This window comes from Moschus berezovskii, chromosome 1 (assembly GCF_049115385.1).
Source record: "Moschus berezovskii isolate FMDL1 chromosome 1, NW_MosBer_1.0, whole genome shotgun sequence".
In the NCBI taxonomy this organism is placed as follows: Eukaryota; Metazoa; Chordata; class Mammalia; order Artiodactyla; family Moschidae; genus Moschus; species Moschus berezovskii.
The window spans coordinates 73,088,424-73,116,036 of record NC_142460.1 but is presented as its reverse complement, the minus strand read 5'-3'; the positions used below and the strand labels follow the sequence as shown (position 1 = coordinate 73,116,036).

The window sequence follows — 27,613 nt, the reverse complement described above, 5'->3', positions numbered from 1 at the left end:
AACTGCTTTAAATAAGCATGCCCTAAATGGGACTGAACTGCAGAGGGAGTAAGGGGGTACCTGTCTTGACTGTGTGTCACAGCCGAAGAAGGATGCCTTCGTCTGGCCAGCCTCTAAAGGAGAGAGCTAATGCCAAAGCTGTTTCTCCGGGGAAATCTGTTCTCCCCAACTCTGACAACGCTCAATAAAATGCATGACAGGTTTATTTTATGACCACAAAACTAGAATTTTTACTACCTTTTAAAGAGGAAGTCTACTGAATAAGAAAATTCCAAAAATAAGAGGGGAAATACAAACTACCTTGCTTTATTTATCTGTAAATACATTACACATGAGGGTGCTCCGTGACATTATGCCAGCGTTACTGATGAGGGAAGACAGTGTAGGATGACAGCATGTTAAGAAATAATGCTATCACAAACTCCATTTTCTTCATTGATAATGTGTCGATGGCAGTATGTTAATCACGACATTGTTAATAACAAACAGCTAAATATGATTTGGCAGTTGTGGTCACCAGAGCACCTCTGTGCAGGCAACACTGTGAAGGCTTAAAACCATATCTGCGGATGAGGTAATCCCAGAACTGCTGGCTTTGCTTCAATCAGGGCAGGATTCATTTACAGGCCTCTGATCTTTAAACTGAGCCATTTCTGAACATGCAGAACCGCCTATATTCAGGACATAGTATAAAACAGAGCAATTCAACAAAAGTGAATCAGACACCTACTACACTGTTCTATGCAGTGTGGGTACAAAAATAAGTAAAACCCAGATCTTATTGCTTACGAGGGTCACAGATTTTAAGATCTGAGGTTACCAAAGCCATTCCTCCATAATGTTCTTACTAACACTGTAACCCCCTCGCCACATTGGCTGTATTTTTTTGCCTACTGATCTCCATAGACTGTTCTGCTCTAGGGGACCTCCTGGAATTTACCTTTTCATGTCCTTCTACGGACTCTGGCAGATCCCTCATTATGAGTTACACGCTGTCCACACCCTTAGCTCAGTGAACTAGTATTTTTTGAGTTCCTGCACTTTTATAGGTACAGGAGATACAGCAACAGACAACAATTGACTCTATTCTTATCAGATCCTTCATGATGAGCTAGACTCTGTCTTCGTCCCTACTAACTAACCTAATTCCACTGATTTGTTTCACAGTATCTGTTGCACTCCTAACAAGTTCCAAGGTGCTGATGACACAGTAGGAAGCAAAACAAAGTCCCTGGGCTCACGGAACTTACCACAACTTGGTGTGACACTGCCCAGTTTTGACCAGTGGTGTCCAAAATCGGGTCCTTGAGACACAAAACATGAATAAGACTTAGCCCACTGGAGTAGGTGAGAAGGAAATAGTGTAATTTTTCTTTATATTCAAAAGAAAATATTTTTATATTAAATTTATTTTTTATTTCTAAGCATTTATAGTTTATCACATTATATACTAATAGCTCAATATATATGTTATAAATAAACGTACAGATACTGAGGATACATGCTCAAATTCATTTACTGAAGGGGACAGCACTTAAAAATTCCAGAGACCATTGGCTAGAAGGAACTATTTGGCCAAGACGGGGTTACCCTGGGCTTCCTTCTAGCCTGGAAAGCATTTTTGCAAGGATGCCTAAACATTAAACTAAATAACCAAAGTTCACATCCATCCCAATCTTCCTCCCTAACTGTCTCCTAACAACCATATATTCATCATCCCTGTGTCCCATGGATATCACAGCATTGTTACTTTCTATTCCACATCCGGTATATGTGTGTCATTACTATACCAGAAATATCCTGAAGCCAGAGCTACTACCATTTTATTCTGCAAGCCCCAGAATTCCTAGTCTGGCTTTATATATAATGAGTTCTCAATAAATACATGCTGTATAAAACAAAGACAAATCAATATACGGAACCCAGAATTACCAAACAGATATGATAGAGGCACCAAGCATTTGCTTTACCAAAGATTGCTCTTCCTTATAACGATCAGCACTGGATTCCTTTATGCAGCACCCCTCTGTGTACTTCACAGATCACTGATTACTACTAGGACCTGGGAAGGGTAAAACTTCAAGTACGCACTGCTAACTAAAGATCAGTTAGAAATACATATGAAACGCTCTGAAACTATAATTTGTCAATAAGGATATACAGTTAGTTTTGAAAAACTAAGGAAGTCAAAACTTTTCAAGAAAACATCTTTAATGAAGAAAAGCACCAATCACCCTAATTATTGAGATCTATATATCAGACTTATGATGAGATAGCTGTAGCTGAAATATGTCAGGAATGATACATATGGTTACCTAAAAAGAATCCAAGAAATAAAATCCACCACTGATTTATGATACAGTAAACTCATCACTATGTAAGTGAGACCAGATCCTCAGATCTATAACTCTGTGTCCTTTCCCAAGACCTATCAAGCTACAGAAGACTTCTGTATGGATTTAAATTTATGCACAGGCTATATGTAGAAAATTATTAAAACTTTTTAAAACCCCGGACCTTACAACAAATCTGAACATGTTGTCTGGGACAACTAAGAATGTATAGCACCAAATGAGATAAGAATGCATATCCATATATAAAACTTAAAAGAGAAATTCATTATTACCATGAGGACTGTTTAATGAGATCTGAGTAACTGTGCTTCCACGATGCCAAACAGCCCCATGATAGAATGGAAAGAAGACTCACAAAACATTTTTCTGTGTTTCTCCATTCCTCTTTTCTTCTTTAATGTAAACATTAGGGTCATTATCAACGGTGTGAGCTTACCAAGAAATATTTTCCCAGATCAGTTTCTTCTTTGTGATTTCGCTTATGAATGTATTTTTTATTAAAGCACCCAGGGTTGGCATCTGGAACACTGAGCACACAGTTTCAAAACAAAATTTTAATCTAAACTGTAATGATGTCCAGAAATGACCAGTCAAAAGGGGGCCACAAATAAAACTGGGTAAAAATGAAATACATCCTGAGGTGTAATAAATACAAAAGTTATGATTTTAAAATGTGATGCTGAAGATCTGACCAAGTCAAAGGGAAATCCAAAGACCAGAATCCAGATTACTAAGCATAAAAAAGAAACTCATGTGTGCCTTACAGGGAGGGCATGGCTTACTAAGACATGGGAGACACCACGGTTGTAACAAAGGTTGAAAACATCCTGGAAAACCTGAAAACTGCTTGAGGGAAGCACTAAGCATTATTTTTAATCTATAATTTCTCATGGATAGAAAAGTACATTTTTACCTGTTTAGAGTCTCATGCTGTGTTTAGTAACTGGGCTTGAGATCTTATTAATAAATATACTTTAACTAGTATATTTAAGTAAGTAAGAAGCAGTGTTAGCCATAGTAGTTTACAGTATTTTTACTGGAATGTGTTTAAACACACAGCTCAAACTTATTCTATTCACTATACTTTTAACATGATTTGGTATAAAGTGCATGGAGTCCTCAAACCGTTCCCTTTACTTCAAAAGTGTTGTCCTTTCAGACTGTGACATTAATAGTAATAAATAAAAAAGTAAAAATAAAGTCCAGAACACTTGTGTGTGTTTTAGTTGCTCAGTCGGGTACAACTCTCTGCGACCCCACGCTCCTCTGTCCACAGAATTCTCCAGGCAAGAATACTGGAGTGGGTAGCCATTCTCTTCTCCAAGAAATCTTTCCCACCCAGGGATCGAACCTAGGTCTCCCGCACTGCAGGCAGACTCTTTACATCTGAGCCACCAGGGAGCCCCAAAACACTTGACTGCGATGTAACTTAATAAAGGTTGAAAACTTCATCAAAAAAAGTCACTGGTTTTTTAGACTAAAAGCCAAAATAATGCACTAATAATTAAAGAAAAGCCAGCCAAATTACAGTTAAAAGTCTAATTTTTAAAATCCACTCTGGGGCTTGGACCAAATGAGTTTATAACCCGATGGCAGTTAGGACACGTATAGTGGCACAGGAAGAAACCCTTTCCATATTTCAATGTCAGCTCCTATGTTGGAAATGGCCAATTTTTAAGTGATTTTTACTTAGTACTATTTTACGCCATATCTGTCAGAACAATTAGCACAGAATAACATATACATTCATATCTACTGGACTTTTCCAGTCAGCAGAAGATGCTTGCTTTGAGGATAAGGGCTGTTCCATATTCATCTTTGAATCCTCAAAGTTTAAATCAGCATCAATACACTGCAGGCACCCAATACATGACCAGTGAATTAAATTGGTAAGCTTTTGCTACCTGAATCTCACCTACACTTGACCAAATTATATAACATACAAAGTGGTCTTTGAACATGACTCAAGAAAACACGTCAAAGAAAAGGTATCAGATGCCACAAAACTTAGTTTACCAGCCTTACCTGAATGAGAAATATGGAAGTACTTTATTGTACGGGGGATGAAAGACAAGAAATGGAAGCCTGACACACCCTCACCAAAGCATCATTCAGCAGAACCCAGCAAGAGCACTCTTCATAAGAATATCATCTGCAGAAACTACTTTGCCAAAATAGAAAAATATCCTATTTCTATGTTTCAGGGTTCAGGGAAAAAGAGAAGTCACTTAAAAAGAACAACAAACTTTTTATTTTCTATATCTGAATTAGGCTCTAACTTTGCTGAATTTGCAAAGATAACAGAATTTAATTTCAGGTGAATAGGGCTCTTAGTACCAAAAAAGCAACATGTTACTTTGTATTTTTTAAATCATTTGCTACACATATGTAAATGTGTAATTTATAAAATCTCTACTTATCACAGCAGAAATGTTTCTTAATAAATCAAAAGTACCCAGAAATCACTTTGAAAACTGGTTAACTTTTGACTGACCTTCTAATTCATGTTTGCTGATTAGACACTCTGCAATGTGTCTATGAAATCTGCTTATTAATTTTTTCCACGAATACAAAATTTCTTTTCAAACAAAATTCCAGAAAACTATTTTATAACACTATGTTAAATTCTTTTTGTAAAATATATTCACTGATTAAGTATTTAAGAGTACCAGTCTAAAAACATATAGACTATTCAGCAAGAAAAACAACTCCTTATGAAGAATGAATGATGACTGCTACTACTGCTGTACCAAAGGAATTAACAAATAGTGAAATCAGTAATTGTTGTTATTAGACATTTCTATACTGGATACACCAAACAGAAAGAACATTTTCTAACTATCAATTTATAAACTAAGTTTGAGGCCAGTTTTGTCTTTGTGACCTCACAGATGAAAACTGACAACCAGCCCCAGCTCAGAGACGTTCTCATCTACCTTTCCTAAGATTGATAGAGGACAATGTTCCAAGACCCATCACTTCAAAAAGAAGATGATTTCTCTTTCGGGAGAAAGAAAAATTAGAGGTAATTATTAGCTAGAAGTAGCCTCAAACCTTTCATTTGTAACCTTTTTGAATGTGGTCCTAAAAGCAGGTACGCAGAAAACAAGCCAAGGAGACAGTGGCACTGCAGACAGGCATTCTAAGCCTGGCACCGTCACTTGCTAGCTGTGTGACTTCCGACAAATGACTTAACCTGAGACTTGGTTTCCTCGTCATTAAAACAGGGTTACCTTTCATCAGAAAGTTGTTATGAAAAATAAAGTAGTAAAAATAAAACTTATACTTCATAAGGAGGCTCTCAGTCCAAATATCGTTCTCCCAAAGGGTCCAGCTCAGTGGTAGAGTTCGACTGCAAATTATCTTTCTCCCTTCCTCCCAAAGTGAAATACTATTTGGGCTACCCTTCTAAAAACTGCATTTAATTTTCCCTTAAATATATGTGAAACCATGTAATCAAGCTACCACTCTAAAAAACAAAAATGACTGGATAAGGAATTTACTTCATAAAAACATCAGGCGCCTTTATTTCACGTAGCCGTGCTAAAGGCTCCTAATAACTGCTCCGAAAAGACTATGTAAGGGACTGTGTAAGTCTCAAATTCATAATTGACAACTTCATTATACGTAGTGATGAATACTAAAAGGACTCAAAAGCTACAAATAAATCCTTAAAATCAAATAACGGTAAAAAAAAAAAGTTCAATCCCACATTCCCATCCTCGGACATTTCTAGGCAGCATCATAGATGCACATTACTGAATATAATAATTGGCTGAGAGAAACAGGACAGAGATAAAGCGGGAGAGAAGGGAGGAGAGAAAAGGAAGAACGGAAGGGAGAGAGAGAAAAAAATAGTAACTTCAGTAACACAAAATATAATCCAAGTTTGACAGTTGGATATAGAGAATTATTTTTTCATTTTGTTCCATGCTCCACCACATTCTCTTTGCAGTCAATGAGAACTCTACACTTGGATGAGTTTTGAGAGGCTCACCAAAAGCTGAAAAACAACTTAGCAATTTTTAATATTAAAAGATTCAGGACTGCTAATAAGACGCCCTCTGAATGACTCAATCTGTAGCTTTCCCACACCAAAGGATGTAGTCAAATCAACAAATAAGACATTCTTTAACCATTAATAGCTTTAATCTACCAAATGAAGATTAAGTCTTAGCATAACAGTAGTTCAGACACAGCTATTACTTTATTCCTAGAGAGTCATATAGACTCTCACTTCATACTTTTCAATTTTATAGTGCTTTTTTATAGGAAATTAGAAGTACAGATAAAAGATTCAGCATTTCACAGTTAATTATTAAAAATAAAGATACCTAGGACCTCTATAAAATACAACCTAGGAACATTCTCACCTGAGAGGAGAACAAATTTGCAGAAACCACTTTCACTTTTACCTTTCTGACTGAAGGAAAGAAACATTCAAGTAGCAAAGTAGTAAAGGAAATATAATTCCTTCATGAAACTCCTCCTAAGAGTAAACTGTACTGAAAGTAACCTAAGTTTTGTTCACTGTTATAGGCAATGTTCAACAAGGGACAAGTTGCAAAAGTTACAGTGATAAGTGTGTGTTTGTTTAATAAAATAAAAACTACAACAACCAAAAAAGAATCCCAATGTCAAAATGAATGGATTAGGTTCAGCTAGTATGCATGTGGTTGTGCGTGTGTGTATGCCTAAACTTTCCTTACCCAGAAGCCTTTCGCTCTGCTCAACGCAGGAGGCACAAATGATATTAAGCACTACCATTTTGTTTCCTTGACTTGATAACCTCTGATGCCTTCCACATTTATATTTGAAGACAAGGGTTTCCCAACAGACAGATAGTCTGAGGTAATATATGATGTTAACATGGCTTCCATGATCTATCCCCTTGCAATGAACTCAAAATGTTCACATGATCAATGATCAAAATTAGCAAAAGGATTTTCATTGAGCTAAATGGGTAGGAATACCCTATATTTTCACTTTGTGAACTAAGGAAGTTAACACAATAAGATCACAATCCCTTATATGAAACCCTTAGGTCCAAGTACTCATCAGATTTTTCGTGGGCTTTAGAAAGATCAGATTGAGCATATTGCATATTTTACGTAACATTTGTAGCTTGATTTAGGTTAGTACCTCATAACCCACCATACTACTACTTACAGCAAAATATGTGAATATTCTAAGTGGGCTTTAAAAACTATTTTAAACAGGCCCATGACAATCTGGGTCAGGTTTTGACATCAAATGAGTTTTGATGTCAAACTTTTGGAAAAACAAAAATATTACTTTTTCAGAGATATTTTTAGATACAGGATTGCAATTGTATATCCAATACCACTCCAGATCAAGATACAGTTTATTATTAGAGATGAAAAAGTATGGCACATTAAAATTCAGCAAAGTAAGATGTTACTGGCAAATACATCCTTAAAAGCCAGAGAACAACTGGTGATTGAGTCGTTAGGACTCTGCCTTCTCACTACTGAAGGACCGAGTTCAATCACTGGTCAGGAAAGTAAGATCCCAGAAGCTGCAGGGTGAGCCAAAAAATTTAAAAAACCCTAGAAAGTTAGGAAATACGAAGGTATTTCACTTTAATTTATTCAAATAAATTAAATGAACATTGAGACTTCTTAAAAATAAATGTCTGTGTTAGAGGCAATGAGTATTCAAGTTTGAGAACCATAGTACTAGCAGTCTTCAGTACTTCCCTTGCATTTAACCACAGGGTGCATATCCCGGGGCTTTTGATTTTCATACTGTTCAAGATTTCAGGGATTTAGGGTATTTCCCATCCATTCTCTCTCTAGTTTGTCCCTCTTTTCGATTTAAGTGCCATTTTGTGTGATATAATTTGTTACGCACTTTGGATATAATGCTCCTCAGTCTTCATGCCTTGACACAACCGTGTTGTAACTGGTTGTGAAGAGTGCCCTCAAGTAATTAGTTATGAAAAATTAATGTACCACACTTTAAAGGATTTTACAAGTATATATATGAGTGTATTCAAGATTTTCATCATAATAACATCACTCTTGCTTGTTTTCTGACAGACTTTGTTGAAAGGGAAAGAAGTGGCTTTATCACACTGTGAACTATATAGTCAACTGCATAATTCATCTATGTCTATCACCAGAGAAATCATAAGAGTCCCATATGAAAACATCAGTTGCATGCGTCTGGGTAGAAAGTTTGAGAAATGATGCTCTAAGACATTCCAGGATGCATCAAAGTCACCTGAGACAAAGTCCAATGCTGTCAACTAACCATTTTGAATGGTGTCCTGTCCTGTGCTATATCTTTTTAAAGAGGAAGGAGAATCATTCCCCAAACTTGAAGAAGCACTGTACTTAAATGTGGCATACCTCAGCTGTTTTTTCTTTTTTTTCCCTTCTGGTTATTCTTATTATTTCTTTCAGTAACAACTTGCTTGTCCAGCACCTCACATTCAGTTAAAAATGAACCACTGCTTCATGATACTAGAGTTGAAACAAAAAACACAAGGCTGAAATGCATAGCCTTGAGAAACTTCAAACTTGGTGGGAGTTGGGGTGAGATGAGATATAACTATAAAAACATATCCTATTGAGTACTGTCTGTGGATAAGGGTCATTATAGTCCTTAATGTCTTATGTAATTCTCACTCTGTTGCATGGTAAATATTAAGATGCCCTTTTGCACATACGATAATGGAAGTTTATTCTGTGTCCATATAAGCCCACAGTCCCTCAGCTTATAAACTAGAGAGCCATCAAGAGTGAAACCCACGGCTCTTCAGCTGCAAACCTCTGCTTCCTATTCTATACCTGCTACAATGGAACATCTATGGAAGGGGATAAGGGTCCTCTGAGTATTGTAAACATGCTGACTGAAATACAGCCACAGAATCTTGAAGCTCCGGAAGAGACCTCAGTAGTCAATAAACTCTAACTCCACATTCAAGTACATAACACCCATTCAATCTTTATCCATCAGTCCCTTATATGAGAATTCCTCCAAGAGTATCAGGGGACCTCACAGCTGCTTCAGAATCACCAGCAGTATTAGTTAAAATGCAGATTCCAAGGCCCTACCCCAGATACACTGAATTAGAATAATAAAGATGAGGCCTGAGGATTTCTATATTTTGCAAGCATATCTGTGTTTTTTTAATTTAAGTCATAAAATAAATTTCATGAATGACACTCTGTTTTTTTTTAATAAAATAGTTTGAAACAGATTATGTTTATAAAAGTTAGACAGGAATAGAAAATCATCAGAGTACTGCTGATAGTACTGTTTCAGGAAACTTTTGTTCCAGGTTTTATATGTGTATTGGAATACAAAAAGTATTTCTTACCACAAATCTCAAAAACATTTGAGAAATTCAGTTGCTTTAAGCAACTTTTATCCCCATTCTTATTTGTTCTTTGAATAAGTTATTGATCGTTTATTTAATTATTCCCTTTACAAAATATCCAAACTTGTGTCTTTTTCAGGATCTCAGTTATTCCAAACCAGGAGTTTCTGTTTTATTCTCTGATCTTTTCACCCAAGGGCTATATTTAACTACTGGTTTAATTATTTAATTAATATTTTACAATCCTTTTCACTTTTCTAAGATTTCCTAAAATCCAATTCATTCTTAATTTTACTTTATATTTTATACAACCTCCTCACTATCTGAAGTTATTTTACTCTATCTAGATCCTTGAACTGATATATTTTTAACTTATTAAGTTTATATTTTGGAAGGTGTGTCAGTGCTTCATCGTATATATTTAATCCTTTAAATCTTTCATTCCCTTACTCTTTCATTCTCTGTTTATATATACTTTTTAGCCAGAATTCTTTACTGGCTTTCTTCTTTTGCATTTCTGTTGTGTAATTGGTACTTATTTCAATTCTCACCTTATCTTTTCCTTTGAAAGAAAAATAAAGAAAACAATCCCCATTAACGCATGAGGATTTTCTGGATATATCTTTACAGTTTTATAGTGATGTCCTGGCATTTCAAGAAACTGTAATTGCCTTCTAAGGGATAATATGAACACATACGAATGTTGAATGAAGCTAAACGCAAAAGGTGCTCTCCTCAGGTATGACTTAAAATATAGAAATCTCTACGGTTCGACACTGTGTTGCGACTGCCCATGAGGTAGTGCAAGCTCACTGATGGAATTATAGTCACAGAATCTTCAAGATGGAAAAATGTCCATTCAACATTTAGCCTTAGTCTTTACTACCTTCAGAGCAGTGTTTCTCAAAGCATAGCCTGAGGACCGCTTGCATCCAATTTACTTGGGGCACGTAAAAAAAATGAAGGGGTGAAATTACAATGTTTTTATAATTTGGGTCTGTTTTCATTTCATAGTGAGAGGAAGGAAGCTGATTAAAAATACAGGAGATACCAGTCAGACTTATTTTAAAAGGTGTCCTTGGTAAGGAAATGTTAAGAACAAGGTGGACCTCAAACTACAAGTTCAAGAAAAGTGTCTTCTTCTTAAGTTAAACACTTGTTTAAGCTTAAATTTTAAAATATATGCCACACTGGTGGTGATTCGACATGCCAAATTAATTGCCTATATTTAGTAATTCAGAATATTTATAAATACAATTTTAAACATTTCTGCACTCTTGCAACGGACTAGTAATTCCAGGGATTTATTTTAGTGTAGCAAAAACAGGCATATTTATAGTGAGGCTATTTTCAAAAACTCCTTTTAATAGGGTTGAATGGTGAAGTCTTTATCACTTCTATTAAAGACTTCTAATATTCAAGTAATTGATATTCATGGTAAGATCCCAGTTAAAATATGGTCCTTGCTTTAACCACATTCTTTATGAAATGTAGGAAAACATAAACTGTAAGTACATTGACTGATGATTAATAATTAGAAATTACATCTGTAATTTTACTGAAAAATATGGCTTTATAAAAACTTTAGCTGATGAATTAGACTTTCATGAGCTGTCACATTATTTTAAGGCCGTTGGTCCTTCTTTAACTATACACAAAAAACGTTATCAATTACATAGTTACTTACAGCACAATCGAGCCATAATTATATGTTCATCCTCACTTTCACTCAGAGCTATGTTTTAAATTCAATGTCTAAACAAATCTGTTTCAATAGATGAAGTATAAAGAACAAATCTGTAAGGTCAAAGGTCCTACATACTTTTCAAGTTGTACAGCAAAGCTAGATATACATTAAAAGCAGAGCTACTTCACAAACTCATAAACCTGGAACTTTTTTTTTTAATTTGGATATAAAAATCAAGATGGATATAAAAAAAAGAAAGTGTCAAAACTGCAAAGTTCTGTTAATATCTAAGACCCTAGAGGAAGATTCTTCCTAAAACTGCCATAATACATCCAAAGATGTACCACTAAGAAATAACATAGATGAACCCCTCTTTCAATAAATGTGAAATGCAAATTAAGACCAGTTTCAGAATTTAATAGAGGTATGCAGAATAATAAAATAGGAGGTTTGAAAACTCTTGGCCACACAGAAGCGAAACCCTTATCTAAAATCTTACCGTGAAAAATTAAGCCTTATAAACCAAGTCAAATAACTTGTATTTCTTTGTCACTGTGACTTTTTCAAATCACTACTTCAAGTTTCACACTATAAAAACTACTCTGACTTCAAAGACCAAGACTTTGCTTGAAAATATTGTTTTAATGAAGCAGTTATTTGATATCTCAAATTCAAGAACTCATCAGATTGCTTTTATTCTGGAAATTACTGATTCCCATTTCAAATTCTGAATTGGTATAACATATTTCCATGGGGAAAGAACTAACACTAAAAGTTTGCGACAGTGAACAAAATAATGTGCCTTACATGTATAAATGTGGTGTTCTTTAGTAATCAGGAATGCATTTTGAATACTCTTGCCATATGTTCAAAAATGAAAAACTTCTCTTGCAAACAAGCTTAAAAAAAAAAAAATCAAAGAGGCTGAAATCCCATATTTCAGTGTGCACTAAATTCATCTTACAGACCCATCTCATTCTGACTGTTATGCATGTGACGTATTAGGAGGCTCTCCTAACTATCTGAAATAACAAGATATTTTACATTCCATTAAAGAAACCTGGATACAGAGCTTCTGTTATATATCATCTAAAGTTCTCAGCAATGTCAAAGTATACTTTGCTACCATACAGAAAAACTACCAGAAAAGCTTGGTCTTCAAATCCAATTTCTCTCAATACTAAAACAATCTTTTGGTGACACACAGTATCACAGCAAGTCAAGGAACAAAACAGAATAAGGTCCCTTTTCTTCTTCTTTTATGGAAAACTGAATTCAAGTTCATTTTCATTCACAAAATACAGTATGTCTTCATTATGATACTATTACAAAGCACCAAAACTGATTTACATAATTTGTATGACCAGTTTTCTTAAATTATCAGCAATCAAAGAATACCTGAGGTGTTTCTTGCAGTAGAGGAGCAAAATTACACGTTGGTTTTCTGAAGTCTGGGCTTACCATGCTGCTTTCAAATGTTAAACCCTCAGTTTTCACCTAGAGGGCTACTTCTCAAAAACAAACTTTTTAGACACTTACTGTCCCACGTTATTTCACCAACTTTTCCAATTAGGGGCACAGATCTGAAAAAAGCACTTAGCAACAGATTTCAAAGTTGCTATTTTTCACATACACAGACTGTCAAAATATACCCAATTTCTCCAAATTTATAAGTTTTAAAGCAAATTCAATGCATTAGGACAGTTATTTGCTTTTGAATCAAGCTGATACGCTAAATGCTAGATTTACTACACTGCCCAGTCCACCTTCCCCACTACAAGGTTACCTGTCATAAACAGCACAAGTTCCCAAGAAAAGAGTGTCCAGAAAAAAGTAAGCAAATGTCAGATACTGTCATTTAGAGAGGTCTTCTGGGCAATGCTTCCTTGGGTTTTTAATAATTCTCTCCACTCACAAGTTACAATCTTTCTACAATATTATCTAGCATTAAATTCCCTAAGCCTTCAACTCTATGCAAAATTTCATTATGAAATAAAAAGAGAAAATAAGTATTGAAATGACACTTACTTGCAGAAAAACATTAAACGGACATTTAAACTATGTTAAAATAATACCCATAGCCGAATTCTAAATACTAAAAATCTGCTATGGGAAACTCAATGAGACAAGATTTCTGGGGTGCTACAAGCCCAATAAGGCATCTTCTGACGTGTATAGTAAGGACCCTTAGGTCATTACTAATACCAGCTAGCTTCCCTATATGAAGAGTTTGCATACTTACTCAGGAAGGCAAATGGAAAGTACACAGGGAGGAAGATGAACTGCGGCAAAGCCTCTGTCATATGATAGTGACCTATAAAGTATCAAATAAAGGTACATCATCAGTATGATATAGCTTTACAGTTGAGGGCGAACTCCTGCAACATCTAGTAAGGAAGGACCCCGAAACCCAGGAGGCCTGCTCCCCACAAACCCTTCTTTCTCGCCATCCCCACCCCTACCCGCTGTGGGGCAATTAAGGCAAAGAGCTCCCAGTTTTCCAAGGGCAGAGACTGAAGGTAGCCCAGATGGCATTCTAGGGTGTCTCCAGCACACTTTCTCCCTACTCCCGGTAATGTACAAGGCAGAAAGTTGATCTATTCTGCACACCCCAAACCCACACCGTGATCATTCATCAACTTGCACAAGTGATCGCCGCCCCCGGGAGAAATGCACCAGGAACCAAATCATGGCAATCGAAAGGCAGTCCGAGCCTCCCCGTGTTCAGAAGCCGGCCGGAGGTGGCAAGGCGACGGCAGTGGGTCCAGGTAGCGCAGCCCTCAGCCCTGCAGCCCTGGGCGGCCACATATGTCGCCCAAACGCCCGGTCCCGGTCACAATCCCGAGATTAGAGATCGGAACCGAGCAGGGAACACATTCGCCAGAGCCCCGGGTGTCTAGTGCTGGGCCACCAGGTCTTCGAGGTCGGGGTGGGGGGAGATGGGAAACGGAGAGGGAGGAAGGGAGCGAGGGATCCCACCCCGGCTTTGTTGCTGGTCACCATCAAGTTTGCATCTTAGTACAAAATGTCGATCTTAAAGGCTGACAAGACAGAGGCAGAGGGAGAAACAGAAAGGGAATAGAGTCCATCTTGCTTTGGGGAAGAAGGGGGAGAAAAAAAAATGAAGTGAAAAGCCCACACTCCAGGCGTAAAAGTCTGCTAAACACCTTTCCATAACGGAGAAGCAACGAGTGGGGTGGCCCCGTCGCCGTGCCCGCTCGAACTGGCGGCGGTCTGGGCAGAAAACACCTCCCTCTCCTCGTCTTCCTCCTCCTTCCCCTCCTCCTCCTCCTCCTCCCTCTCCTCCTCCTCCCGCGGGCCCCGGCGAAGATCCCGCCGCCACCGCCGCTGCCTCCGCTGCCCCCCGGGGAGGCACGGCCGCCCGGCCCGGCGCTGCCATTCCGGGCTTGGCCCGCGCGGCGCGCGTGGGGCGGGAGCGGGGTGGCCGCGCGGGGACATCCGCGCCGGGGACCCCCTGCGCCCCCTCGCCGCGGGCTGGCTACAAAAGTCATGCAAGCAGAGGTGGCGGCGGCGCGCAGGAAAGGGGGCGCGCGTGGGGCGGGGGGGCTCCCACGCCGCGAGTGGGCAACCCCAAGGGATGGCGAAGAACGCCCCTCCCCGCGCGGGGAAAGTACCCCGGTCCCCGGCAGCCCGGCGGCCGCGGCCGGGAGACTAGAACTGGACGTGTCATTAGCAGGACAGGCAATGGTTTCAAAGCCCCAGGCCAATGACCATTAGCAGAGGCAGAGCTCGCTCCGTCCCCATCCCCCACCACCTCCACCCACCTTCCCCTTCGTACCCCCGCCACCTCCACCCCACCTCACGAAACTTTTCAACGAGATCCACCTGGACTAATTTGTCCTCAGACAGTTAAAATACCGACTAGACCCTACACACCGGGAGGGAAGGGGAATGCACGCTTTATTTTCCTTTCTACAGAAAGGAAAGCAAAAAATAGCTTCTCTCTCCGTCTCTCCCTCTCCCCCCCCCCGCTCTGTCGTACATGTTGTGTCTTAGCTTTTTGCATCGTTTCGTTTTACCTTCCTCATTTAGCTGAAATGATCGTGGATATTTCACACACAAACGTGTTCCAGATTCTTGGATTCAGGGTCCTTGCAAATTACAGGACTCACGTTAAGTTTCATACAATACCAAAAAATTTAAAAAAAAAATCATAATACATTTCTGAGGGTGAGCGAGCGAGACGAGGTGGAGGAGGAAAAGAAACCTCGAGTCTGATTTCGGTAATTTACTAGCGACCCGGATCGCAGCAAATAACAGTGTAACACGAGTGTGGCTTAAGGGGCTGGGGAGCTCTTTCTAGAGCCATCGACCCCATCCCCGGATAAAGGATCTGCAAGTTTTCTGTCATTGCGACCATGCAATGCCATAACTTACCTTCAGAAATAAGACTTTAAACAGCCAAGGCCTTCCTCCTCCCCTCCACCACCACCCCCAGCTTCGCTCCCTCCACCTTAAACTTATTGACACAACATAATCCCACATTCAAGCAAAATCCTGACACAGCCTCCCTCCTCCTCTTCCCTCGCGTTCTCTCGTTCTCTCTCTCTCTCTCCCGTTCTCTCCGGTTCTCTCTCTCTCTTGCCCTCCCCCTCCCCGCCGGCTTTCCTTCCCTCTTCTCTCTCCCCTACTCCCTCACCCTCTTCCCCCTCTCCCCTATTCTTCCTCCTAGCCACTCTGGCACTAAAACAGCACTTTCTCTACTCGCCGCGCATTTGGTTAGGGGTGGGGGGGCCGGTGAGAGGGCACCGATCTCCGGGGCCGGAACACCCAGATCCCAACTCTCCAGATGAACTGTTCCCGGTCACCGACGCACTCGAAACGTTCAATCAATCCACTGAGGGCTGGCTGCTCGTACCTTCCTCCCTTGCCCCGACTCCCCAGGCCCCACCTCCCCGGCAGCCGATCCCCAGGCTGGGCTCCACGTACTTTCGCCGAGATGAAGTTTGGGGCTCCCCGGGCGGCCACGAGCCGCCCGCCGGCGTGAGGGCTCTGTTGTTGTTTTCCTCGGGCTGCTCCTGCCCGCGCCCCGGCTCCCGTGCCCCTCTCGGGCGGCGCTGCCTGTGTGCCGAGAGGTGCTGGTTGCAAACGCAGCCTGGCACCGGCTGGCCTACTACTCCCCAGCCCGGCCCCCAGCCTCCCGCCCGCAGGGCACTGCCTCCGCGCCCCCCACCCGCCGCCGGCGCGGCCGCCGCGACCCTCGCCCCCGACCTCTCCCGACCCAAAGTTTTGGCGGAGGGGGAAAGTGCCCAGGGAGCGGGCCGGCTGGCGGCGGCTCCGGACGCGCGGGGTTCCCTCCGTCTTCCTCAAGTCCAGCCTACCGGCTGCCGCCGCCGCCGCTGCTCCTGCCGCGGAGTCCTTGGGGCTGCAGCCCGGCGGCTCGCAAGTGAGTAGGAAAACAGAAAGTGAGGGGAGAGCGCCCGGGAAGGGCTGGGGATGGGGGGCGCTTACCTCGCGGGCTCGCCGGGCGCGAGGGCGTGTGTGTGGCTCGCCCTCAGTGGCCAGTCAGGGGTTCTCTATGGGAAAGTGGAGAGGAGCTCGCGGAGCCGCTCTGCCTCCGCTTCACTGTACACTGCTCCACATACAGTACATGCAACCCGGAGAGACTGAAAACACTCATTTTATATAAGGCAGCCTGCCATTGGCCCGCTCCGTGACGGACAGGCCGCGCGACCAAACAGAAGGCCCGTTACACCCAAACACACGCACACATACACACATTTTACAGAGACACACAAAGATCATCACATTTTCTATTTTCTAATGTTCGGGACCTGTAGACAGTAGGAGAGGACAGGTAGAGAGGCCCAGCAGAGTGGGTTGAGAGGGAAAAACCCTGTCTGCACCAAGTTGCAAGGCTTGAAATTAGTGTCCTTTTGACTTGGGAGGGTTATAGTAATAAACTACAACTCCACTGGATATGGAAGTGAGGGTTTTTTTTTTTTTTTAAATCGTTGCCTTGTGGTGCCCCATGGAAGAGGCTTGCATTGTGTTATGATTTTACAGCATGACCTGCCTAACAAGTGGCCAGGAAAACCTTTATCAGCTTGGATTTCTTTTGTCAATGGATTAGCTATCACATAGGCCAAAATAGTCCAAGATAAGTTTATTAGGACGGTAATGGATTGAGGTTGTTAATGCCTCATTCGTAGGTAAATTGAGAAAAATCAACACAACAATACACAGAAACAAAGATAATCATTTTGCTGAAACAGCCACTCTACTTTTAGCTGGTCAGAGGACTGCAGATCACCTGTGTGCACAGGCAAACGGTGCTGTAAAATAGAGGGAGTCACGGAAGGTTAACTATTGACCCTTTTCCTTAAAAGCAGACCTTTTGAGTTAATATATGCAAGATTTATATTTTGCATATTATATATATATGATATTTACACTACATATTTCACATCATATATGAACATTTTGGGTGACTTTGGGAGACGGTGAACCCAAGGGCTTTGCCTTCTGATTTTTTTTTTTCCCTATGATGTGTCTTTGACATATTATATTTGACAGTCCTATATAAGCAAGTCAACAGGTTGGTGGGAAAACACCATAGCTGGAAACTATGAGGAATAAATTTTAGACCCAACTCTTAAACTCACTAAATAATCTTGAGCAATTAATTTAGCCCCTCGAATGCTCAGATTTAGTTTGGGATTTTGTTTTCATTTTCTTTTTTAAGTTACAGTAAGAACCTTCTCCCAGTGTTCCTTCTCTAAATGTTTATTCAGCATTTACTGTGTACCAGGCATTATCATAGGCTCTAGATGTTTCCTTAAGGTTCTTTCTGATTTAAGAGTCTGTGAATTATTCTTAAACACAAACATTTTGAAGATTAAATAAACACCACGATTTTATGGCCTAGATGTGTAGCTTTAAAACTTAAAGGAAAGCTGGATAAAAGAACTTATTTCAAATCCCTCTTTATTTCCTCATGTTATCTTGAGATTTTTCTCTCACATCCATAAAGTTATCGAATGAGTGTGTATAAATGCGTGTGTGAAAGAATGGGAACCAGAAACAGATACAGAGAAAATTTAAATTTGTGAAGTTTAGAAAACAAGCAGTGGTATTTGGAAATGTGATGTTTTGCTTAATTTTTAAAGGAAAATAATTTCTAAAAGGGGAAAGTAAGTAAAATAGCAATTTAAACCAATGATGTTAAAGATTATATTAATGATGCTCTGCATTTAGTTGATGAAGGAACAAATTATGCTTTGTCCACACTGCACACTGCTTTGAGATTGGCGCTAAGTATAGAGTCGGACACGACTGAGCGACTGAACTGAACTGATGATTATCTCTATTTTATCATAAGAGAAATGGGACTGTTCAAGATAGCACAGAATACCAGTGACAAAGAAACTTAAACCCAGGACTCTTAATACCCAGCACAGATTTTGAATAACTTGATAGTCCTTCCTTCCAAATGGCAAACTTCCAGGACAAGAAGCAGATAGAAGTGATAGAGGAAAACCCAGAAAAACTTTCTCAGGATTTCACTGTCCTGTTTTTTGAAGAGAAAAGAGGAAAAAAAAAAAAAAATCAACACAAGTTGCTATATTTAATTGCTGAGTGAAGTGTGGTGAATTATTTGCTAATATATTTAAGTTATGAAAAATATGAAAGACCAGCCCACTCCCCACCCCTACCCTCAACCCAAAGTATAGAAAAATATTCTTCATTTCTTTATGGTCGTAAAGTTGTTTTTTTGTGTTTTTTTTGATTGAAGTATAATTAGCTTAGCAGAATTATTTAGAGCTACATTTTCAAAGTTTTAGCTCACATGTTATCAGTAAAATGAGTGAGTACCCTCGATATATGTATATTTCTGTATATATTTTTAAAATGTACCACTGCATGGATACATTATTTATTTTTATGAAGCATACATTCATAAAAACTAAATGAAACAGCATAAGATAAAAATGAAAGTTAAGGGAATTCTCTGGCAGTCCCGTGTTTAGGACTTGGTGCTTTTACTGCCCAGCCTGTTTAATCCCTGGTCGGGGAACTAAGATCCCGCAAGCCGCATGGCATGGTGAAAAATAAACAAGAGTTTTAACATTTTCTCTCCACACTCCTATCATATAGTCTTAGCAACATGCCCCAGGGATTTTGGAGACCTCTGACAGTACAAGGTGCTAACTGACCAGGACGGATGCAAAAGAAGTGGATAGAAATGACTGGTTGCAAGTCATTATTGGAAATGACTACTGGAAAACTAATGGGTCCACAGAACCTTTCAGTTCAGTTCAGTCGTTCAGTCGTGTCTGACTCTTTGCAACCCCATGAATCACAGCACGCCAGGCCTCCCTGTCCATCACCAACTCCCGGAGTTCACTCAAACTCATGTCCATAGAGTCAGTGATATGCCATCCAGCCATTTCATTCTCTGTCGTCGCCTTCTCCTCCTGCCCCCAATCCCTCCCAGCATCAGAGTCTTTTCCAGTGAGTCAGCTCTTCGAATGACGTGGCCAAAGTATTGGAGTTTCAGCTTTAGCATCAGTCCTTCCAATGAACACCCAGGACTGGTCTCCTTTAGAATGGACTGGTTGGATCTCCTTGCAGTCCAAGGGACTCTCAAGAGTCTTTTCCAGCACCACAGTTCAAAAGCATCGATTCTTCGGCGCTCAGCTTTCTTCACAGTCCAACTCTCATATCTAAACATGACCACTGGAAAAACCATAGCCTTGACTAGACCGACCTTTGTTGGCAGGTTCAGATATTAGCACATCTTTTAACACATATGATGCATTGGTGGTGTATTTAGGCATTATGTGGCAGTAAAAGTCATCATTCAGTATTCTCTTACAGATCATTTATGGAGAAGGATTCATGTGCTAGGTAGGCACCGAACACACCAGAATTTTGGAAAAGGAAAATTGCCTGTTCCTAGAAGTGATGGAATAGAATTCCAGACTTCTGTAAGGTAAGTAAAGCCTTGCCAAGAAGGCTTAAACTAAATGTTATATAGTATTTTACCATTTAGGAAATACTTTTTAGAATTTTAATTATTTTATTTAAAAATAAATATCAAGAAATTTTAAATGTCAGTAGTGCCCCAAACTTAAAAATATGAAAAATCATAACTTTCAGGGACTTTATTTAATTTTTATAGTGTAAAATTGCAAATATAAAAACAACTGTTGATTTCCTGAGTAAAATTAAAAAGGGTCTTCAAGAAAGGGTTTTGCTTTCTTGCTTTCACATTTTGATGAGCAATCCTGGGTTGAGCTTGTGGTTAGTATATTCATCCTTCTCATGGCCTTGACTATCCATTTTCTTAATTTTATTTAGTATTAATCCTTTGTTATAAGCCACATAAAATAATTTGGGTAGAGTAAATTTAAATATGTGTGTAAATGGACACATACAAGTGTTTATGTGTACATGTGATACATCTATAAAACAACCTTTTCTTTCCTTACTTTACATTATTTCTTTATTAAATCCCTATTCAAAATCTTGGAAACATTCTTTGGTCACTCCAAAACTCAGTTTCCTTGTTTGTAAATTAGGGATAATAAGAGTGACCATAAGTGAAACAATCCACATAAAATGCTTAAACCTGGAAGATACTAAATATTTAATAAATATTGTTTTTCTTTTCACACATATAAACCAGTTACAGCTGCTTTCCAGAAACTTTTCTAAGACTTAACCCTGACATCAAATGGAGTTTATAGAACCTATTGCAACTTACTTGCCTAGGGTTTGCAATTTCCTTTTAGCTTACGTTCTACTAACTCCAGCATCTCTGCCCTTAAAAGGGATGTCAGCCTGATACCAGGATAAAAGCAAACATCCTATTGGGTAGCCGTTATTAAGCATCTAAAAAGGCAAATTTGTAATAAATCACTCTTTGAAACAGCCTTGTTTTGTACACTGAAACTCTAGATAGTTGCAGAAGTGAGGGTCTGCCTTACATAACAATTTTTGACTTGTTCTTGACCTTGCTGAGCTTTACTTTTTTTTCCTCTTATAACAGAAAAATAGAGAAAATCGCATTTCTTTCCCCAAGGCCAATGCAAAGGGACTAAAAACTAGAACTTGGATAGTTGGGCCACTTCTCAGCACTGATGCAAATGCTCATAATCTTGAAGAGAACCAGCTTCTACTGGATCCCAGCAGAGTTGGAGATAGAAACAGAGGGGAAAACACCCTGCTTTCCTAGAGCAGTGCTAGTCAAAATAGCCTGAAATTCCCTGTCTCCTGTGATCTTCTGTATCATTTCATCTATTTTACTATTAAGGCGTTCAAATACCTTACCTTGTATTATGTTATTTGTTTATCAATAGAGATCTTTGTTTCATGACAAACACCTTGAAGAAAATGATGATGTCTCACTCATCATTTTGTTTTCCAGGTGGTGAGCAAAATACCCTGTATATTTCCTAAAATGTAACATAACTCGACAAAGATTTGTAAGACAAATGAACAAACAAATAAAGCAAAAACAAAGAAAGGATTGTGAATTTTAAGAAGGATCAGGGAGAATAGGGATGAGACGGGTGATAGAGAATGTTGGGTGTCCCAGGTACATGGTGACCAGAATGTACGTTATAGTCATCAGGGTTATTCCTGCATAGTGTTTAAATTTTCTAAAGCATCTTTATGTTTGAACTAGCTTGTCATACTCACTAAAATCCATGTGAGGTAGGTGAGACAAATGGAATTTATTTTAAAGATGAAAAAAATGAAGCAGGGAAAGGTTAAATGATTATCTCAATATTATATAGCTAGTAGTAGCGCTGGGGTAGTACTAAGGTTCCAGACACCCAGTTCTGCAAGCTTTCTGCCCTAGGTAGGACGGAGGGGAGAGGAGAGTCACCAAGGAGTCACTTAAGAACCATACCATAAAAATAGGTCTCTAAGTAGACAATGATTTTACACTAATGGTTTTGATAATAAAGTCAGTAAGCACTCGTATTAGCATTAGTCAGCCCTTCTAGCCACCATCTCTTTAGAAGCTTCAGCAACATCCCGAACAGGGAAGGTATTCTGTGATATATCCAACTCTTTGGAACTCCTTTCTTCCCAAGACAATCGATTTCATCTTCTGGTGGTTTTGAGCACTACAGAATTCTTCTGGATCTTTAACATACCTTTTCTCCTCCTAAGTGTTATCCACTGTTCCTTTTTCAGTTCCCTTGTTACTACATAGAACAATCTAACCCCCTTTCCATGTACCATTTGAATTATTTGAAACAACACTCATGACCGCTTCCTGCCTTGAGTTGTGCCTTTTCCAGGCAGTCTCAGTTCTTTAAATCATTCTTCCTGTTCCTGATTCCTGGTCTTCTCTCAAACCCTGCCTATTGTCTTTGTCAGTGTACTCCTTCAAGTGGGCTATCCAGAGCAGGTGGGGGCTGAGGCAGTGTGCAGTACAGCATGACCATGGCTCCCTTCTCTTTGAAACAAAATTTCTATTACTGCAGCCTAACACCTAACATTGGAAGGACTGATGCTAAAGCTGAAACTGCAATACTTTGGCCACCTCACGCGACCAGTTGACTCAATGGAAAAGAGTCTGATGCTGGGAGGGACTGGGGGCGGGAGGAGACGGGGACGACAGAGAATGAGATGGCTGGATGGCATCACCGACTTGATGGACATGAGTTTGAGTGAACTCCGGGAGTTGGTGATGGACAGGGAGGCCTGGCGTGCTGTGATTCATGGGGTCGCAAAGAGTTGGACACGACTGAGCGACTGAACTGAACTGAACACCTAACTCTCTTCTTTGGTAGTCACATGTCTCTGCTGACCTTTATTGTGCTTCTTCTCAAAAAACAAACTTTTATTGAAATGTGAGTTGATAAGCCATGTCTCCTCCATTCTATTATATAATTTATTTGGGGGAAACTGAGGCATAAGCCTTTATAACCCCATTGTTGTATAGTGGTTAAGATTCAAGGCTTTGAAATTGAAACAACATGAGTTCAGGGGTTGGCTCCAGCAGTTACTAATTCATGTGGACAAATTTTATAACCTGTTTTCAATTCTTCATGTGTAAAGGGAAAGGTAATATGTTACTCATAAAGTTATTGAAAGGATTTGATAAAAATAGTGTATGTAAAATACTTAAAACAGCGTTTTCATATAACTATTCAATAAATACTAAAGTTTTCTTTTTTCTCTAGATGATGACATTCAGCCCAGAATTCCGTTTTGCCAGTATTTTTTTGTATGCTGATTGTTTTATTCAACATATTTGCTATTGATCTCACCATCCTTGGTTCTTTCACAGATTTCATGCCTTCTTTACATTTTCCAAAGCTGAAACTCCAATACTTTGGCCACCTCATTCGAAGAGTTGACTCACTGGAAAAGACTCTGATGCTGGGAGGGATTGGGGGCAGGAGGAGAAGGGGACGACAGAGAATGAGATGGCTGGATGGCATCACCAACTCGATGGACATGAGTTTGAGTGAACTCCAGGAGTTGGTGATAGACAGGGAGGTCTGGCGTGCTGTGATTCATGGGGTCGCAAAGAGTCGGACACGATTGAGCGACTGAACTGAACTGAACTGAAGTCATTTTTAAAAGTATTTCCTAAGGCAGATACCAGAGCACCTACCCTCAATAGGTAAAGGAAAGTGAAGTCGCTCAGCTGTGTCCAAATCTTTGCAACCCCATGGACTGTAGCTTACCAGGCCCCTCTGTCCATGGGATTTTCCAGGCAAGAATGCGGGAGTGGGTTGCCATTTCCTTCTCCAGGTAAACATTGATCTTAATCAGCACTGCCATGGCCATGGCTGTTGAACCTGTGATGTAGAGTCACCTAATTTCACCTAAATTTAAAAAATTTAAACCTGTGGATTCCCTGGTGGTCTAGTGGTTAGGATTTGGCACTTTGGTCACTGCCATGGGGAACTGAGATCCTTCTCAGCCTCTTCAAAAAATTTAAACCTAAAGAAATGTATAAAGAATAATATAAAATAGCAATCATGTAAGAGCTTCATTACAACTTAACATATTATTATGTTGCTCAGATTTCTTTTTAAGCAATAAAACATTCCCTGGTCCAGTGGCTCTCCACCTCTCCCCAGAGGTGACCATTATTTTGTAATTTCATTCTCATCCTATCCATATTTTTTGCATCCCACTCATGAAAATATCTTATGTGGCTTTGTCGAAAGGCTTTATAAAATTTTTATTCACTAATGTTATCAGAGAGGAGTTCTTTGATAAGTAGAGTATATTGTGGTGGTGGTGGTTTATTTGATAAATTGTGTCCGATTCTTGTGACCCCAAGGACAGAGGAGACTGGCAGGCTATAGTCCATGGGATTCTCCAGGCAAGAATACTGGAGTGGGTTGTCATTTCCTAATTCTGGTTAATCAAAACAAAAAGAGAAAATTATGGAATGAAATGAGAAGGCTCTTAGAAATAATGTATGTAAAATACTTAAAACAGTGCTTTCATATAACTGGTCAATAAATGGTAAAGTTTTCTTTTTAACTGTACTGTAAAATTTAAAAAAAAAAAGCTGCAGACCCAGATCTCAGAAGCCGGGGCACTGTCAACTTCAGGGACTGAGATCACTTTTGGTGAGAATATTGTCAATATGGTAAATTTGCTCAAACTTTTTTCCATCCTCTTTTCTTTATGCCATGAAAGAGAGTGAAATGGAAGGATCCACTTGTCTATACCCAAATTTTATGCTTATTCTTTGTTCAGAGTAGAAGTGGATGCAAGATTGCATGGTTCCTTGGAGGAGGGGACGGTGGTGGAGGCAGCAGGGAGCTGAGTTAGAACAGAATTATTTAGATGGGTGCAGTGTGTTGAATGGCATCACCTACTCAGTGGATATGAGTTTGAGTAAACTCTGGGAGATAGTGAAGGACAGGGAAGCCTGGCCTAGCGTGCTGCAGTCCATGGGGTCGCAAAGAGTCAGACAAGACTGAGTGACAGAACAACAACAAATGTGTTGGTGACATCCTGCTTCTTGGTGGACTCAGGGGTGCTCATTTTATAACTTACATAGATGTTACATTATTCTTTATTTTGTATCAAATATATTTTGAAAAGAAAACTTTAAAAAAAATGATAGAAAAAAAAAGATTCATACAGAAAAGGCTATTAGCCTTCTCCAAAGTAAAACTGGAGTACTATGGAGAAAAGAAGGCAAACAGATACTAGTCAGATGAAAACAAGAGATTTATAACATCTCCAACTGCCACAGTGCAACTGAGCTATCAGTTTATTAACCTTGTTACAAAAGAAAAATAGGCTTAGGCTAGTCTTAGGGACTCCATGCTGGCTTCTAGCGATTACTTCGTCCTTTTTTTGAGTATACACAGATCTTTCCTTCTTTTTGCCTATCTTAGATTTCACTTTGTTTCAAGGACCATAAAGCCACTGAGATAAGCTTTTAAAAAAGGGAACTTAATTGTACAAATACTGGGGTCTGTCTCAGAACTCAAGGCAATAAGTATAATCAGGTGTGGAAATGAAAGCACATGGCCTCCATTGCTGTCCGTGCCATCAGGTGAGGGGCAAGGACTTGCCTATAGTGGAAGGCTGTTCTTTCGGTGTTTGTAGGCAGAAATCATTCTCTAAAGTGAGGACAGCACTGGGAGGATATAAAGGGCATTCTACTACATAGCACTTTCTATAATATTATCTAGGCTCAATGTCTCATTTACTACCCTGTAATTTGCAGAATCTACCTTTTTCCCACTAATCCCAAGAAATTTGAGTGTTTATAGCCTGATTTTATACCCACATATGTTTAGAAATAAAGTATTTCTTTCGATGTTGTTTATTTATTTGTTTTATTCCTTGACTCATTCCAGAAAGATTTCTGTTAGTCCCACAGCAGTGCAAACTTAGCTGCACGTTTTCTCAAGACTCTCAAGTATTATTCAATAGAGCTTGGAAATATGAACACATTTAGAGTGCCTAGGTGATCTCTTAAATTCTGTTAAACTTATTTTTTACTTCCTAGATTCTACAGCAATCTACTCAAACTAGTTAAAGAAAGTCTTAGTCGCCCAGACATGTCCAACACTTTGCAGTCCCATGAACTGTACCCCACCAAGCTCCTCTATCCATGGAATTCTCCAGGCAAGAATACTGGAATGGGTTGCCACTCCCTTCTCCAGGGGATCTTCCTCACCCAGGGATCAAACCCAGGTCTCCTGCATTGCAGGCAGATACTTTACCAACTGAGCCACTAGGGAAGCCCAGCTAAAGAAAGGGAAGATTTATTAGAATCACTGCACACATAAAGTTATGGCAAAGAACAACAAACGGAACAGAACAACAACGCTAAACCCCAAACGAAGTGAGATTATCACAGCTCAGAGATAGGCAAAAAGCCAAGGACATTTTCTGAAATTACAGTTACAATGTGGGAAGTACAGCTTGTGAGAAAGGTTGCTTTTCCTTGAAGTGGGATGGGACAGACAAGAGAGGCACACAATTGAGGAGTTAACTAAAACAATGACGTTTTGAAGTAATGGAGATAAAACTAAGGAGGAGGGGGAGCTTACATTCAATGATGGTTTTTATGTGAATTTATTTTTGGTCTCACCCTCACCATATGGAATTATTGACAAAAAAAAAAATCTATTGAGGATGACTGATCAGAAAGAATGGTTTTAAAAGAACAATGTGACAATGCTCAGAAAAGTACATTAAATATGTTACCTGAAATCCAGCTGAAGTCTTTACAGTGGAGGAGTCAACTCCAGGTCTTAGAAGAATTTAGCTATTTGGAAAGGGATGTTTTCCTTTTTCATCATTTGACACTTTCTTTGACCATCTTCTTCATTCAAAAACAAAACTTTCTAACCTGTTGGATTGCTAAAGTGTTCTTTCCAAATATCAAATTGACTGTTATAAGTCTGTTAAAATACTGACCTTTGGCCAGTGCTATTTGAGAGAAGGAGAAATGAAATGAGTAACTTTGCTTGTCACAGTGTAGGAGAGATGTAGTTAAGAAAAGAAAGACAGAAGGAAATAGGAAGGGAAGGAAGAAAAATATATTCTAAGAGAAGTTATGCTGGGATGACTTCAAAAGTCACCCAGCCTTGGCTCTGACTTTGCGTTCAGATGTGATCTGAGTAGGAGTTGGAGAGGGGGAAGAAATAAACATAAAAGAAACCTTTCCTTAAGTAGATTTCAGCAACATCTGGGTCCCCAACATCAGATTGAGGGATAAGGGTCTCTCTGCCCTCTAAATCCCCAGCT

The 27,613-nt window shown here is 39.5% G+C and overlaps 1 protein-coding gene across 16 annotated transcripts in view; it reads right to left on the bottom strand.

Annotated features, from left to right (window-relative positions):
* The window catches only part of BBX (BBX high mobility group box domain containing), a 298,700-nt gene extending 281,703 nt beyond the window's left edge, over window positions 1-16,997 (bottom strand). For 9 of the 16 annotated variants that reach the window (XM_055418612.2, XM_055418534.2, XM_055418192.2 and 6 more), the window contains exons 1-2: window positions 16,862-16,997; window positions 13,632-13,703 (exon numbers count right to left, since the gene is read on the bottom strand). The gene's annotated coding sequence lies outside the window, so the exon portion shown is untranslated. Of the gene's footprint in view, window positions 1-1,250; window positions 1,305-13,631; window positions 13,704-15,429; window positions 15,808-16,339; window positions 16,472-16,861 lie in introns of those variants that run through there. The other 7 variants (XM_055418272.2, XM_088836741.1, XM_055418703.2 and 4 more) reach the window with 5 other exon arrangements.
* Between the last annotated feature and the right edge of the window lie 10,616 nt (window positions 16,998-27,613).